This window comes from Rhodamnia argentea, chromosome 2 (genome assembly GCF_020921035.1).
Source record: "Rhodamnia argentea isolate NSW1041297 chromosome 2, ASM2092103v1, whole genome shotgun sequence".
NCBI lineage: Eukaryota > Viridiplantae > Streptophyta > Magnoliopsida > Myrtales > Myrtaceae > Rhodamnia > Rhodamnia argentea.
The window spans coordinates 18,017,505-18,032,307 of record NC_063151.1 but is presented as its reverse complement, the minus strand read 5'-3'; the positions used below and the strand labels follow the sequence as shown (position 1 = coordinate 18,032,307).

The 14,803-nt window shown below is 37.1% G+C and overlaps 1 pseudogene; it reads left to right on the top strand.

Moving 5' to 3' along the window:
- Nucleotides 1-12,404: 12,404 nt before the first annotated feature.
- Nucleotides 12,405-13,195, top strand: LOC115747887 (annotated as a pseudogene).
- The last annotated feature ends 1,608 nt before the right edge of the window (nucleotides 13,196-14,803 follow it).

Below are 14,803 nucleotides of genomic sequence, written 5' to 3'. Positions count from 1 at the left end.
AACACACAAGCAAAAAAAAAAAAATGTAAAGTCAAATAAAGATTATCAATGCTTGTACAATGGGCACATGTTTAATTTCAGCAAATTCAAGCACGAAAACATGATTGTCTCCCTCGAAAATTAACATGGATCCCTCAACTCAACTCATATGGACTCAATTTCATTTCATAACAAGTTTTAAGACTTTGAGTACACTTATCTCATATACTTTTATTTTCCTTCCCTTTTGTTTGACAATATTGTTATTGATTGCATGTTAACATAGTTCACCAACGAATCCATGACATGGTGACATGTGTTTTAGCCAACTTCGCATGTGAAATTGGAGGACTCTTATGTTTCGTTTTTTTTTTTTTTTTCACGAAGAATGAAAGATTTAAGAAATATATTCCTGAAAATAATATCTTGTAACGCTCAAAATGATTAGCCAATAAAAGATGATTTCATTACCAACAACAATTTATATATAAGTATATTCGTGGACAATGAAAATGAGTTTCGTTCGTTCATTTTTGGAAGTGATAGAAGTGATTATATTTTAAAAAATATTTTCAAAATTATTTATTTATCACGAAATATATGGAGCCTTAGTCTATCCCACTTCTTTTTGCGCCATTGCCATGTGGTGTATCTTCTTTTTTTTGTTGTTGTACCGGATGTGGTGTCTTTGATACACAAAATATAATGGGCAAGTTTGACAATGACTCTTGGTCAGTTGGACGGGGATAGGCCCCATGAATTTATTCTTTCCCGCGATATGGATAGGTCTAGGCAAGCCACTAATTCAGGCCGATCCCGGATTTTACTTGACACGCTCAATCCCGACACTTAGAACCTTTTTCGTATACCAAACCCAATTTAGTCCAAACCCACCTTTGTTGATCTGTCTAATTGGTACATATTCAAAATCATGAGTAAGAAGCATACAAGCATAATGAATTTGGTCAACATTATCATGCATGTTAGGAATGATATTGAATGTCCAGGTCAAACAAATTGGATTATTCTATATACTAAGTGGGAGTGGGCATGATTGACCCATGTTGACATCCTTATTTTTGTCGGTGTATTTTTGTGAAAATTAAAAATAAAAAAACAGTGAGGTAATCACAAATTTGTCAACTGACATAGAGTTTTCAGGGCACGTATTCATAGGTATGTCTCTAGACCATGTTCCTTACGTCGCTTGGTTCCTCATTGGATTTCTTGTAAGTATCTTTTTTGTATTTAAAGAAACCTCTTCGAGCTTCTTTTCAAAAAGGGCAGCAATTGACACCTGAATTTTTGTCGACACATCAATCATGTTAATAAATGAAAAAATGACACAAGTAGTCCATGAACTTTGATTCAGTATGCAATCTCGTCCCTACACTTTTAATTTGTTCAATGTGATCCCTATACTATTAGCAAATGTCCAATCTAGTCCCTAGACTAGTAAAAAATGTTCAATATCATCCTTCAGTTAGTTAAAGTTAACAAAATTTGTTGACGTGGCTTTTAGTCCTTTAAACTAAAAAAAAAAAAAAACAAGATACGTGGGATATTCACATAAGTAATTTATTTCAAATTAAAGAATGAAAAATCCACATGGAAATTATCATTAAAAAAACTTAAATTGAGGCTATCGACCAAAAAGGAATAGTAAAGGTCAAACTTTTTCTTCTCTATTTCAAACGATCGATGCTCTCAATCTGCGGCTGGTCCCAAAACATTGTAGCAAGACAAGAAGTAAAAGAAGGAGAAGAAGGAGGGGGAAGCCTTATAATCTCTCTTAGAAGTAAGTATCAAGATTTCTTTTCATAGCATATACGTAGATTTAGGGTTCAAGACTCGAGCTTACTCCGAATGGTGCTCTATCTCACCTGATTTGACTCCCGGAGATGGAACAACTTCTAACCTTGGCCCTGACATCACATAGGAAAAGTTACTCAAATCTGGTTTTGTATAATCGACCATTTGACAATGTTTAGATCTGGGATTGATTCAAATTTACTTCACTGATTGTTGAATTGAATCTGATGCCGAGTTTTTCCTTTGTTTTATGGCATGTTCTCTGATTCTTCACAACGGTCATGGACAAACCAAATGACTCGGAGCCGCTGCTCGTTTTCGAATTATGCTCACTTCATTTCAAGCTCCACCGTGTTAGTTCTCTATTCCCTGTTTGATGTGCGTATGCATTTATAGAATTTAAGGGCTAGATATTGCCGCGCGATGAAATTCAGTGATTGGAATATAGTTTAGGAGATCACCGGCGGTGGTCTGGCAACGATCGTGATTGGTGGCCTATGAGGGTGAGTTAGTGATAGTCGTCAGCGTTGGTGATTGAATAGAGCTCCGACGAAGGTTCGTCCGAAAGGACGGAGAATCACCGTGAAAAACTCTCGAAGAAGAGAGTAAACCAGGAGAGTAAAAACAAAAAAGAAAAATAGAAAAAGAAAAATACCAATAATAAATACGAAAAATAAAAAAAATTCAAAAACAAGGCGGGCTAAGTAGAATAAGGTTGGGCCAGGCTAAGACATATAGATCGGGCTGGGGGTTCATGGACCCGACGAAATGGAATTTAATAAAATTGACCATATTTGGACCGGGCCCGAGGGTCGATCCAAATTTGTGGGTTTGACCCAAACCCTAAAGGTTTGGGTTGTGTATAAAATAGGCTCATGTACTATTTGTCCACTGAAACCTATAAATAGGCTCATGGACTATTTATCCAATAAACCTATAAATAGGCTCATTACTATTGATCAATGAATTGAAGTATACTTAAATGGTTCAATTCCTATTTTCTGTGTTATTCTCTACTTCATTCCTAAGGAAACCTTAAACACTGGGAGGCATGCACACTCGGTGCGCGTCGGTCCACCCGATGCATCCTTTGGCAAAATAAATCTATCCCGCTGCTCAATAGTGTTCGCGCCAATGCCTCATTCGCGTTTGACCAAGCGCTATAGTGGTCGTGTTACAATGTCCACGGTGCATCGTCATGTCGAGCTTACTCTTTTTCACAGAGTTATTTTTCGAGTCTTTATAGCCTCAAACACATACGCACACAATTAATTTTTTAGGTAAACTACAAAACTAACCGGGTAGGAAGCAGTCTAATGTTAGAGATACTTGGCATATATGTAGATAAAAAAAACACACTAGCTGTGGAAGTGATGTCAACTATCTAAGAATAGTTTTAAGGTACGTCTATAATCATAAATGCTATGGAAGAACTCCTTCCCGGAAAAAGTGGTAAGGTCCAGTTCGAGATCCCATTCTGCACATACTAATTATAGTTTGAAGATCCATAAACATAGTTAGAGCGACCCATATACCCAAAAATATCAGCACTTTAAAGAGAAAGAATAACGAAACAATGGTATACGTAGTATAGGCAAAATATGATGCTCCAATATTGATGATATAAAAGACAAAAGCCAAGGAATTGATGGATTGTGTAGCTGCAATGAATGCAATCCCAAAAATGAGATATTGAAATTGACATCTTTCGAGAATACTCCCGATCCGAGTCTCGGGTCATCACCAACAATCACGGTGAGCCCCTGAGAACAAATCCCATCTGCATGATTTAATTATTGAGAAGTAAGAACCCATAATAGTTAACAATATGTCAGCGCTCAAACACTGCACGTGCATTGCACGGTTGGATGGCACAACACCTAGCTAAGTCATTAGGACATTTGTGACCACCGTTACTAAGCTTGTAATACCCTAGACGCAACCACAGTTGCCTTGTCATAATCTTTCTCTGCAAATGCACATGCTAGGATTGCCTGTCTAGCAATAGCTAAACTATCATCAATTGATGATGTCATCCAAACCCGTAAGCATATATGAAATGCAGCCCTAGGTGTTGAACCTAGTCGTGTAGCCAGGAGGCAAGAAGGGTAGAATAGAATGTGAGAGTTATGACCCTTGCCAACATAAAGAGTTCATTCTCTAAAAATTGACGAAAATGTAGATCTTTGAGGCTTGGAGGTAATAGATCGGCTTGTTTCATAAGCCTCCATAAGAGAATAAGAGACATTAAGTACTAAGAAACAACATGCACAATTGCAGCACCATTGACATCCAAATGACGGATATAGATAAATATTGTATTTAATGCAGTATTGTAAAACAAAGAAGAATAGCACGAGCCCCTAGGTTATATACAATGCTTATCTATGTCCGCCATTTGGATGTCAATGGTGCTGCAATTGCGCATGCTGTTTCTTAGTACTTAATATTTCTTATTCTTCTATGGAGGTTGATGAAACAAGTTGATCTCTTACCTCCGAGCTTTAAAGAATTAATTTTTCGTTAGTTGTTAGAGAATGGACTTCTTATGTTGGCAAGAGTGATAGCTTCACATTTTGTTCTACCCTTGTTGGCTAGTTGGTTGCATGATCGGGTTTAACGCCTATGGCTGTCGGGTTTGGATGACTCATCACTTATTGCTGATGGTTTGGCTATTGTTCGACAGCAACCCTAGCATGTGCGTTTGTGGAGAAAGATTATGAGAAGGCAATTGTGGTTGCGTCTAGGGTATTACAAGCATAATGATAGTGGTCACAAATGTTCCGATCACTTAGCTAAGTGTTGTGCCATCCAACCGTGCAATGCATGTGCAATGTTAGAGTGCACACGTATTGCTAACTATTGTAGATTGTAACTTCTCAACAATTAAACCATGCAGAGAGGATTTGTTCTTGGCTCGGGGCTTGCTGTGATTGTTGGTGTTGTCCTAAGACTCGGATCTAGAGTATTCTCAAAAGATGTCAATGTTCAACATTTCATTTTGGGGATTGCATTAATTACAGCTACATAACCCATCAATTCCTTGGCTATTGTCGTTGACATCATCAATTTTGGAGCATCAGATTTTGCCTATACTACGTATAACATGATTTTGGCATCCTTTATTACCGTTTTCTCGTTATTCTCTCTCTAAAGTGATGGCTTTTTGGGTATGTATGTGTTCAAACTATAACTTATAAGTGGAGAATGGGAACTCGAACTAGACCTTGGCACTTTCTCCGAGAAGGACTTCTTCTACAGCATTTATGATTACAAACGTACCTTAGAATTATTCTTAGATAGTTGACACCAAGTACGCGAGTAGTGTTTTTTGTTATTTCCGTAGATGCCATACATCTCTTGCATTAGACTGTTTCCTTCCAACCTAGTTAGTTTTCGGGTTTTGCCCAAATAATTGTTATAAAAGGATATATTTTTCGAGGTTGTAAAGAAGAAAAGCTCAACATGATGACGTATTACGGATCGTGGCATTGGTCAAACAGTACTTGGGGTGTAAACTGTTAAGTGGTGAGATGGATTTATTTTGCTACGGGATGCATCGAGTGCATTGGGCGCACCACCGACAGATTGGGTGATGTGGCATCCAACCATGCAATGTTGAAGCCCACATGCTGCTTACCACTAGGCATTCTAACTTCTAAACAATCAAATCATGCATATTAGATTTGGTCTTGGCCTAGGGCTTGCTGTGATTATTGATTTTGGTCTGAGACTTGGTTTTGGAGTATTCGTGAAAGATGCCAATGTTAAGCATCTCCTATTTCTAGGCATTCCTTTTGTTGCATCTAGACAAGCCATCAATTCCTTGGCTTTTATCTTTGACGATGTCAATTTTGGGGCATTAGATTTTGCCTATATTGCATATACAATGGTTTTGGACTCCTTTATGACCATTGTCTCATTATTCCTTCTCTCTTAAAGAGACGGTTTTGTCGGAATATGGGTTGCTGTAACTATATTTATAGGTCTTCAGACTATAACTAATATGTGGAGAGTGGGAATTGGAACTGGGCCTTAGCACTTTCTCCACTAAGGACTTCTTTCACAACGTTTATGATTATGGACGTCTCTTAAAACTATTCTTATATAGTGGATACCACTTCCACAAATAGTGTTTTTCATTATTTCCATAGATGCAATAAATCTCTCTTACATTAATTTCTTCCTTCTTGTCTGGTTGAATTCTTAGTTTACCTTAACAATTAATTATTATAAAAACATATATGTTTTTCGAGGCCTTGAAGACTTGAAAAATACATCTGTGAAAAACAAAAGGTCGACGTGACAATCTGTCATGGATGCTGTAACATAACCATCGCAACCTTTGTCAAATGTGAATAGGCACTAGACTGAACATTGTCAAGCGGCGGATGGATTTATTTTTCTGTGCGAAGCATCAAGTGCACCAGGACACATTCGCACTCGGTGCACTTATAGTTTCCTTAAGAAAAAAGGCTCTGATGCCAAGTTGAGGATAATGCGGAAGATGCGAACAGAGAAATTTCAGCATATTTGATAGCAAGTGGAGAATAACATGGAAGATAAAAATTGAGAAATTTCAGTATATTATGATATATTGATAAATAATACATGAGCCTATTTATAGGCTCAATTAGATAACTGTTTAAGGTAATAAGATAAAACTAATACCAAATATAACAATCTTGCATATGCTATATCGAAACAAATATATACATAATTCTTATAGATATGCAGAATCAAGTAAATATTTTGATATCATCCCTAACATATACAAATCAATACATAAAATTCCTTTTTGAGTATATCCACAAGCAAAGACAAACATTTTCTTCAAGCTTTTCTTTTTCTCTTTATATTTTGGGCAGCATAGAAGGCTCGTTTTTAGGCATCAAAACGGGTTTAACATGACTATTGTCCAGATTCTTAATTTCACAAAGTTAGCCCAAAAAGTTAAATAAAACTCAAAGGGGGAACTACCAACAATCAAATTATATCCCGCTAATCAAAATGATGGCGGACGGACGATTTGCGTCATAATTTAAACCCTGATCAAATAATGAACTTTAAGCATTAGAAGTGCTAAGATAAATAGAATTGAATTGCCTTGGCCTTTTTTTTTTCCCTAACTTTACAAGTGTTCTTCATAATAGTCATTTTTTACGGTTACAAGCAAAAGAAAAATAAGAAATCAATAAAATTATTTTTATTTACCTTTTTTAAAGTGCTTTAGTTCTCGTACCCAAAAGAAAATTAATGTCTATGAATAAGCAAGAGAGACAATGGCCCATGAACTTTTGGCATGATGTGATCCTGAACTTTTCATTTATTTAATGAAGCCCTTAAATTTTATTTTAATGTGTATTATCATCCCCGAACTTTTGATTGTTGAATATAATCCTTAAACTTCTGGTTTATGTTCAATCTAGTCATTGAACTACATGGAAATTTTGTTCAAGGACTAAACTAACATGTACCAAAAGTTCGAGTATTACATTGAGTAATTTAAAGTTCAGGGACAAATTGTGCATTGGGCTATAATTTGAGGACCACATTAAATAAATTAAAAATCCAGTAATTACAATGCGCATTAAGGTAAAATTTAAGAACTATTTTAGCAATATATTCCTAAAATTAAATGAAAAGAAAATGACATCACCGGTTAACAGCATGACCCATTGTTTTGATTTGAAAAATACACACAAAAACACGTTTATTTGGAAAAACAAAAAATATCAACAAAGTGATAAAATGAAAAAATAAAAATAAACATTCAAAAACTAAAAAGAAAATAAAAAGAATTAGGCTAGGCTTTGGACTCAAGAGTAAATGTAATCAATGTCAGCCTCTAGGGTTCGTCACATTAGGTACTCTTCTTCTCCTTCGACGCGGCAATCTTCACCGACCTTCAGTCCTAAACGCACAATGAAGAAGACCATGACGATGACAAAAGGTAAATATGAGAGATGAACGAACGAAAATTTCTCCATGGTTCTACCAATTTTGAGATAGCAAAAATTCGAGGAACAAGAAGCGTGCATGTGTACGTTAGGTTGAGACTGCATCGTCGAAGCAGCTTAGCGAAATGCTGCGGCCTGAGGCCCTATAGTCGATTATGGTCTGACCTCTTTAATCTATTTTGACCCATTTTCATTATGTACAATCTAACGATCCATACTCGACCTAATTCATACCCGACCTATATTATTTAAACATTTCTATAGATAAACAAATCATGCAACATTTATTTACTATAATTTATTATGGAAAAAAATGATCAATAAAAATTTAGTGAAATTTTTAAATATTTTTCTAAAAAAATATTTATTATTTTTAATAATAAATTTTAAATAAAATTTTAGAGAAAATATATTTTTATTTTTTTCGACTACTCGCGACCAGCGGTGGACAACGTTAGTGGCGATTGGTTGCCGCGTTCCACCTCTTGAACAAAAAAAAACTAGTTTAACTTTTTGGACCCATTTTTGAGTCATCTGATCCAACTTTAATTTTTTGGATCCATTTTTACTTAGCCCTTTAAAAACTTGCAACCCATGCACAACTCATTTGTACAAAGCATAAGGTCAATTTAATGGCTCTACAACCCTTGAGGAGACGGCGCGGAGGGTAAAGAGGGCAAGACATTTGACTCTCGGAGACATCCTCTCTCTTCTCTTCGGGTTTGGAGAATTAAGTCCTAAATTTTTAAAAAGTCCAATCAATTCCTAAAACTTATCAAGTTGGTAAAATCAAGTCCTTCCGTTAGCACCGTCAATTTGATTAACGAAAAATGTTGACAGGCATTTTTAAATTAATTTCTCTATCTTATTCGACATTTATTATTTTTTGTTCAAATCTTATTTGAATTATATTAAAAAAATAAAAGAAGAAGAAAATACAAAATTTTATTTTAAAAAATAAAACTTACAAAGAAAAAAAGAAATTGGGAAAAGTAGGGTTCGCTGGTAGGGGGCTATCACTGCTGCCCCCAATTGCCGGAGGAGGCAACCGACCTTCGCTAGGCAATGGCAAGGGCGGTGACCATTGCCCTCCCTAGGCAAGGGTGTTGGGATCCGAGCGGGGGCTAGCCACCTTCGCCTAGGGCAAGTGGAGGTCGCCGGCCCCTCCAACAATGGTCGCTAGTTATGCTTCCGGGTTCTTCTTATTCTTCTTCTTTTTAGCATATTTTTTTCACTAATTTAAATAAATATCATATTAAAAATCATATTTAGACTAAAAGGACGTCATTTTGGCCATATCACAACCACGTAGGAGAGAGAAAACTTTGGAAAAAAAGATACGTTAACATTTTCCGTTAGCCAAGACAAAAAGACTTGATTGCACCAATTTGACAAGTTTTAGGACTCGATTGAGCTATTTGCAAGTTTTAGGACTCGATTGCATTATTTACAAGTTTTAGGATTTAATTGCACTTTCTTGACAAGTTTTAGAACATCTAGTGAACATATCCCTAAATAAAAAAAGCAAGATAAAGAGCCCAGTGGGCCATTTTTTAGTCCGGTCCATTCGATTCAGGCCCCACTACTCTGGTTCAACTCAATTAATTCTCAAGCGTAAAAAGCCCAATCCATCCTTAGATTCCCGAGCCTCGTATTGAAAGCCCAAACGATGAATAAAAGCCCACTCGGAAGTTAAATAAGTTGGGCCTAAAGAGGGCAAAAGCCCATGCGACTAAACAGAGCGGTCTCTCTCACTCCCCACTCTCTCTCTACTAACCGTCTCCCGTATAAAAAGCGATGTTGTTTGTTGGTTCGGTTACGTTCAAGAAGAGAGAGAGAAAAATTCCCTCTTTGATGTTTCTCTCTCCTCTAACAAACTGAGGAGGGGGCGAAAACAGACAGAGAAATCAGGTCGAAGGGGAAACAAATGAAGAGATTTTTCGTATCGCCACCGTTAGCTCCAGATCTAGAGAAGCATATAAGCTTGCTCTGTTTTGCTGAGTTTCGCCATAGAAATTTGTTGAACCGACGAAGATCGTGAGTTTACGCTCACGCAATCCACAGTCACTCCGATCACAGGCATCAATGAGAACTCTCGTCCTTGATCCAGTCGCCGGTCGTAGCTCTGTCACCGTTTATTGTCCAGGTACTCCCTTCTTTGCTCTGTTTTCCCTTGCCATACCGAAAACTTAAAGTGTCGAATTCGTTTGATGAATTTCTGAACAAATTGTGTCAAGCAGAGACTGTTTCATGATAGCTCATGTCAATTAAGAGCTCTCTATACCACGTTTATGTCGAGGATTATATTAAATCCGAATGTGAATGCTTGAATCTAAACGCACATTACCTGTTCAGTGATTTGCCTAAGAGAATGTTAAATCTGGTTTTGTATAATCGGCCATTTGACAAAGTTTAGATTTGGGATTGATTCAAATTTACTTCACTGATTGTTGAATTGAATCTAATGCCGAGTTTTTCCTTTGTTTTATGGCATGTTCTCTGATTCTTGACGCCGGTCATAGACAAACCAAATGATTTGGAGCCTCTGCTCGTTTTTGGATTATGCTCTCTTCATTTCATGCTCCACCGTGTTAGTTCTCTATTCCCTGTTTGATGTGCGTATGCATTTGTAGAATTTAAGGGCTAGATATTGCCGGCGGATGAAATTCAATGATCGGAATATAGTTTAGGAGATCACCGGCGGTGGTCTGGCAACGATTGTGATTGGTGGCCTATGGGGGTGAGTTAGTGATAGTCATCAGTGTTGTGATTGAACAGAGCTCCGACAAAGAGTCGTTTGAAAAGACGGAGACTCATTGTGAAAAACTCTCGAAGAACAGAGTAAGAGAGTAAACAGTAAAAATATAAATAAAATTAGAAAAAGAAAAATAACAATAAGAAATACGAAATAAAAAAAAATACGAAAACAAGGTGGGCTAAGTAGAATAAGGTTGGGCCAGGCTAAGACATATAGGCTGGGTTGGGGGTTCATGGATTGGATGAAATGGAATTTAATCAAATTGACCATATTTGGACCGGGCCCGAGGGTTGGTCCAAATTTGTGGGTTTGACCCAAACCCTAAAGGTTTGGATTGTGTATAAAATAGGCTCATGTACTATTTGTCCACTGACACCTATAAATAGGCTCATGGACTATTTATCTAAGAAACCCATAAATAGGCTCATTACTATTGATCAATGAATTGAAGTATACTTAAATGGTTCAATTCTTATCTTCAACGTTATTCTCTACTTGGTATTAGAGACTTCGTTTCTAAGGAAATTTTAAACATTGGGGGGCTTGCGCATTCGGTGTGCATCGATCCGCCCATTGCATGCAAAATAAATCCATCCAGTTGCTCGACAGTGTTCACGCCAATGCCTCATTTGCGTTCGACCAAGGGCTACAGTGGTCATGTTACAATGTCCACGGTGCGTTGTCATGTCGAGCTTACTCTTTTTCGTGGAGTTATTTTTTGAGTCTTCATGGCCTCAAACACATACACACACAATTAATTATTTAGGTAAACTACGAAACTAACCGGCAGGAAGCAGTCTAATGTTAGAGATACTTAGCATATATGTAGATAAAAAAAAAAAAACACTAGTTGTGGAAGTGGTGTCAACTATGTAAGAATAGTTCTAAGGCACGTCTATAATCATAAATGCTATGGAAGAGCTCCTTCCCGGAAAAAGTACTAAGGTCCGGTTCGAGTTCCCATTCTCCACATACTAATTATAGTTTGAAGACCCGTAAATATAGTTAGAGCAACCCATATACCCAAAAAAATCATCACCTTAAAGAGAAAGCATAACGAAATAATGGTAATAAGGGAGGCCAAATTCATGGTATATGTAGTATAGGCAAAATATGATGCTCCAATATTGATGATATAAAAGACAAAAGCCAAGGAATTGATGGATTGTGTAGCTGCAATGAATGCAATCCCAAAAATGAGATACTGAACATTGACATCTTTCGAGAATACTCCGGATCCGAGTCTCATGTCATCACCACAATCATAGTGAACCCTAGTCGAGAACAAATCCCATTTGCATGATTTAATTATTGAGAAGTAAGAACCCATGATAGTTAGCAATATGTTTGCGCTCAAACATTGCACGTGCATTGCACGGTTGGATGGCACAACACCTAGCTAAGTGATTAGGACATTTGTGACCACCGTCCCTAAGCTCGTAATATCCTAGACACAACCACATTTGCCTTGTCATAATCTTTCTCCGCAAATGCACTCGCTAAGATTGCATGTCCAGCAATAGCTAAACTATCATCAATAAGTGATGATGTCATCCAAACCGGTAAGCATACATGAAATGCAGCCCTAGGTGTTGAACCCAGTAGTGCAGCCAAGAGGCAAGAAGGGTAGAATAGAATGTGAGAGTTATAACCCTTGCCAACATAAAGAGTTCATTCTCTAAGAATTGACAAAAATGTAAATTTTAAAGGCTTGGAGGTAAGAGATCTACTTGTTTCATAAGCCTCCATAAGAGAATAAGAGACATTAAGTACTAAGAAACAGCATGCGCAATTGCAGCACCATTGACATCCAAATGACGGACATAGATAAACATTGTATTTAATGTAGTATTGTAAAAGAAAGAAGAATAGCATGAGCCCCTAGGTTATCTACAATGTTTATCTATGTCCGCCATTTGGATGTCAAAGGTGCTACAATTGCACATGCTATTTCTCAGTACTTAATATTTCTTATTCTTCTATGGAGGTTGATGAAACGAGTTAATCTCTTACCTCCAAGCCATAAAGAATTAATTTTTCGTTAGTTATTAGAGAATGGACTTCTTATGTTGGCAAGAGTGATAGCTTCACATTTTGTTCTACCCTTGTTGGTTAGAGGGTTGCATGACTGGGTTTAACATCTATGGCTGTATTTTAGATATGCTTACGGGTTTGGATGACCTCATCACTTATTGCTGATGGTTTGGCTATTGCTCGACAAGAATCCTAGCATGTGTGTTTGCAGAGAAAGATTATGAGAAGGCAATTGTGGTTGCGTCTAGGGTATTACAAGCATAATGATAGTGATCACAAAAGTCCCGATCACTAAGCTAGGTGTTGTGCCATCCCACTGTGCAGTGCATGTGCAATGTTAGAGCGCACACGTATTGCTAATTATTATAGATTGTAACTTCTCAACAATTAAATCATGCAGAGGGGATTTGTTCTCGGTTCGGGGCTCACTGTGATTGTTGGTGTTGTCTTGAGACTCGGATCTGGAGTATTCTCAAAAGATGTCAATGTTCAACATCTCATTTTGGGGATTGCATTAATTACAGCTATATAACCCATTAATTCCTTGGCTATTGTCGTTGACATCATCAATTTTGGAGCATCAGATTTTGCCTATACGTATAACATGATTTTGGCTTCCCTTATTGTCGTCGTCTCGTTATTCTCTCTCTAAAGTGATGGTTTTTTTGGGTATGTACGTCTTCAAACTATAACTTGTAAGTGGAGAATGGGAACTCGAACTGTACCTTGGCACTTTCTCCAATAAGGACTTCTTCTATAGCATTTATGATTACAAACGTACCTTAGAATTATTCTTCGATAGTTGACACCAAGTACGCAAGTAGTGTTTTTTGTTATTTCCGTAGATGCCATACATCTCTTACATTAGATTGCTTCCTTCCTACGTAGTTAGTTTCCGAGTTTCGCCCATATAATTGTTATAAAAGTATATATTTTTTGAGGTTGTGAAGAAGAAAAGCTCAACATGACAACGTATTGCGGATTGTGGTGGCATTGATCAAACAGGCACTGGGGTGGAAACTGTCAAGTGGAGAGATGGATTTATTTAGCTATGGGATGCATCGAGTGCATTGGGCGCACCACCGACAGATTGGGTGTGTGCCATCCAACCATGCAATGTTGAAGCCCACATGCTGCTTACTACTAGGCATTATGACTTCTAAACAATCAAATCATGCATATTGGATTCAATCTTGTCTTGGGGCTTGCTGTGATTATTGATTTTGGTTTGAGACTCGGTTCTAGAGTATTTGTGAAAGATGCCAATGTTAAGCATCTCCTATTTCTAGGCATTCCATTCGTTGCATCTAGACAAGCCAAACAATGGACTCGATGCATCTAGACAAGCCAAACAATCAAATCATGCATATTCCTTGGCTTTTATCTTTGACGATGTCAATTTTAGGGCATTAGATTTTGCCTATACTGCATATACAATGGTTTTGGACTCCTTTATCACCATTGTCTCATTATTCCATCTCTCTTAAAGAGAAGGTTTTGTCGGAATATGGGTTGTTGTAACTATATTTATAGGTCTTCGGACTATAACTAATATTTGGAGAATGGAAATTGGAATTGGGCCTTAGTGCTTTCTTCGCGAAGGACTTCTTCCACAACGTTTATGATTACGTACATTTCTTAAAACTATTCTTATATGGTGGATACCACTTCCACAAATAGTGTTTTTCATTATTTCCATAGATTGAATATATCTCTCTTACATTAATTTCTTCCTTCTTGTCTGGTTGAATCCTTAGTTTACCTTAACAATTAATTATTATAAAAACATATATGTTTTTCAAGGCCTTGAAGACTTGATAAATACATCTATGAAAAAGAAAAGGTTGACGTGACGATGTGTCGTGGGTGTTGTAACACAACCACCGCAACCTTTGTCAAATGTGAATGAGGCACTGGGGTGAACATTGTCAATCGGCGGATAGATTTATTTTGCTATGCGACGCGTCAGGTGCACCGGGGCACATTCACACTCGGTGCACTCATAGTTTCCTTAAGAGAAAAGGCTCTGTTGCCAAGTTGAGGATAATGCGGAAGATGCGAATAGAGAAATTTCAATATATTTGATAGCAAGTAGAGAATAACACGGAAGACAAGAATTGAGAAATTTCAGTATCTTACGATATATTGACAAATAATACATGAGCCTATTTATAGGCTCAATTAGATAACTATTTAAGGTAATAAGATAAAAATAATACAAAATATAACAATCTAGGATATGCTCTATCAAAATAAATAC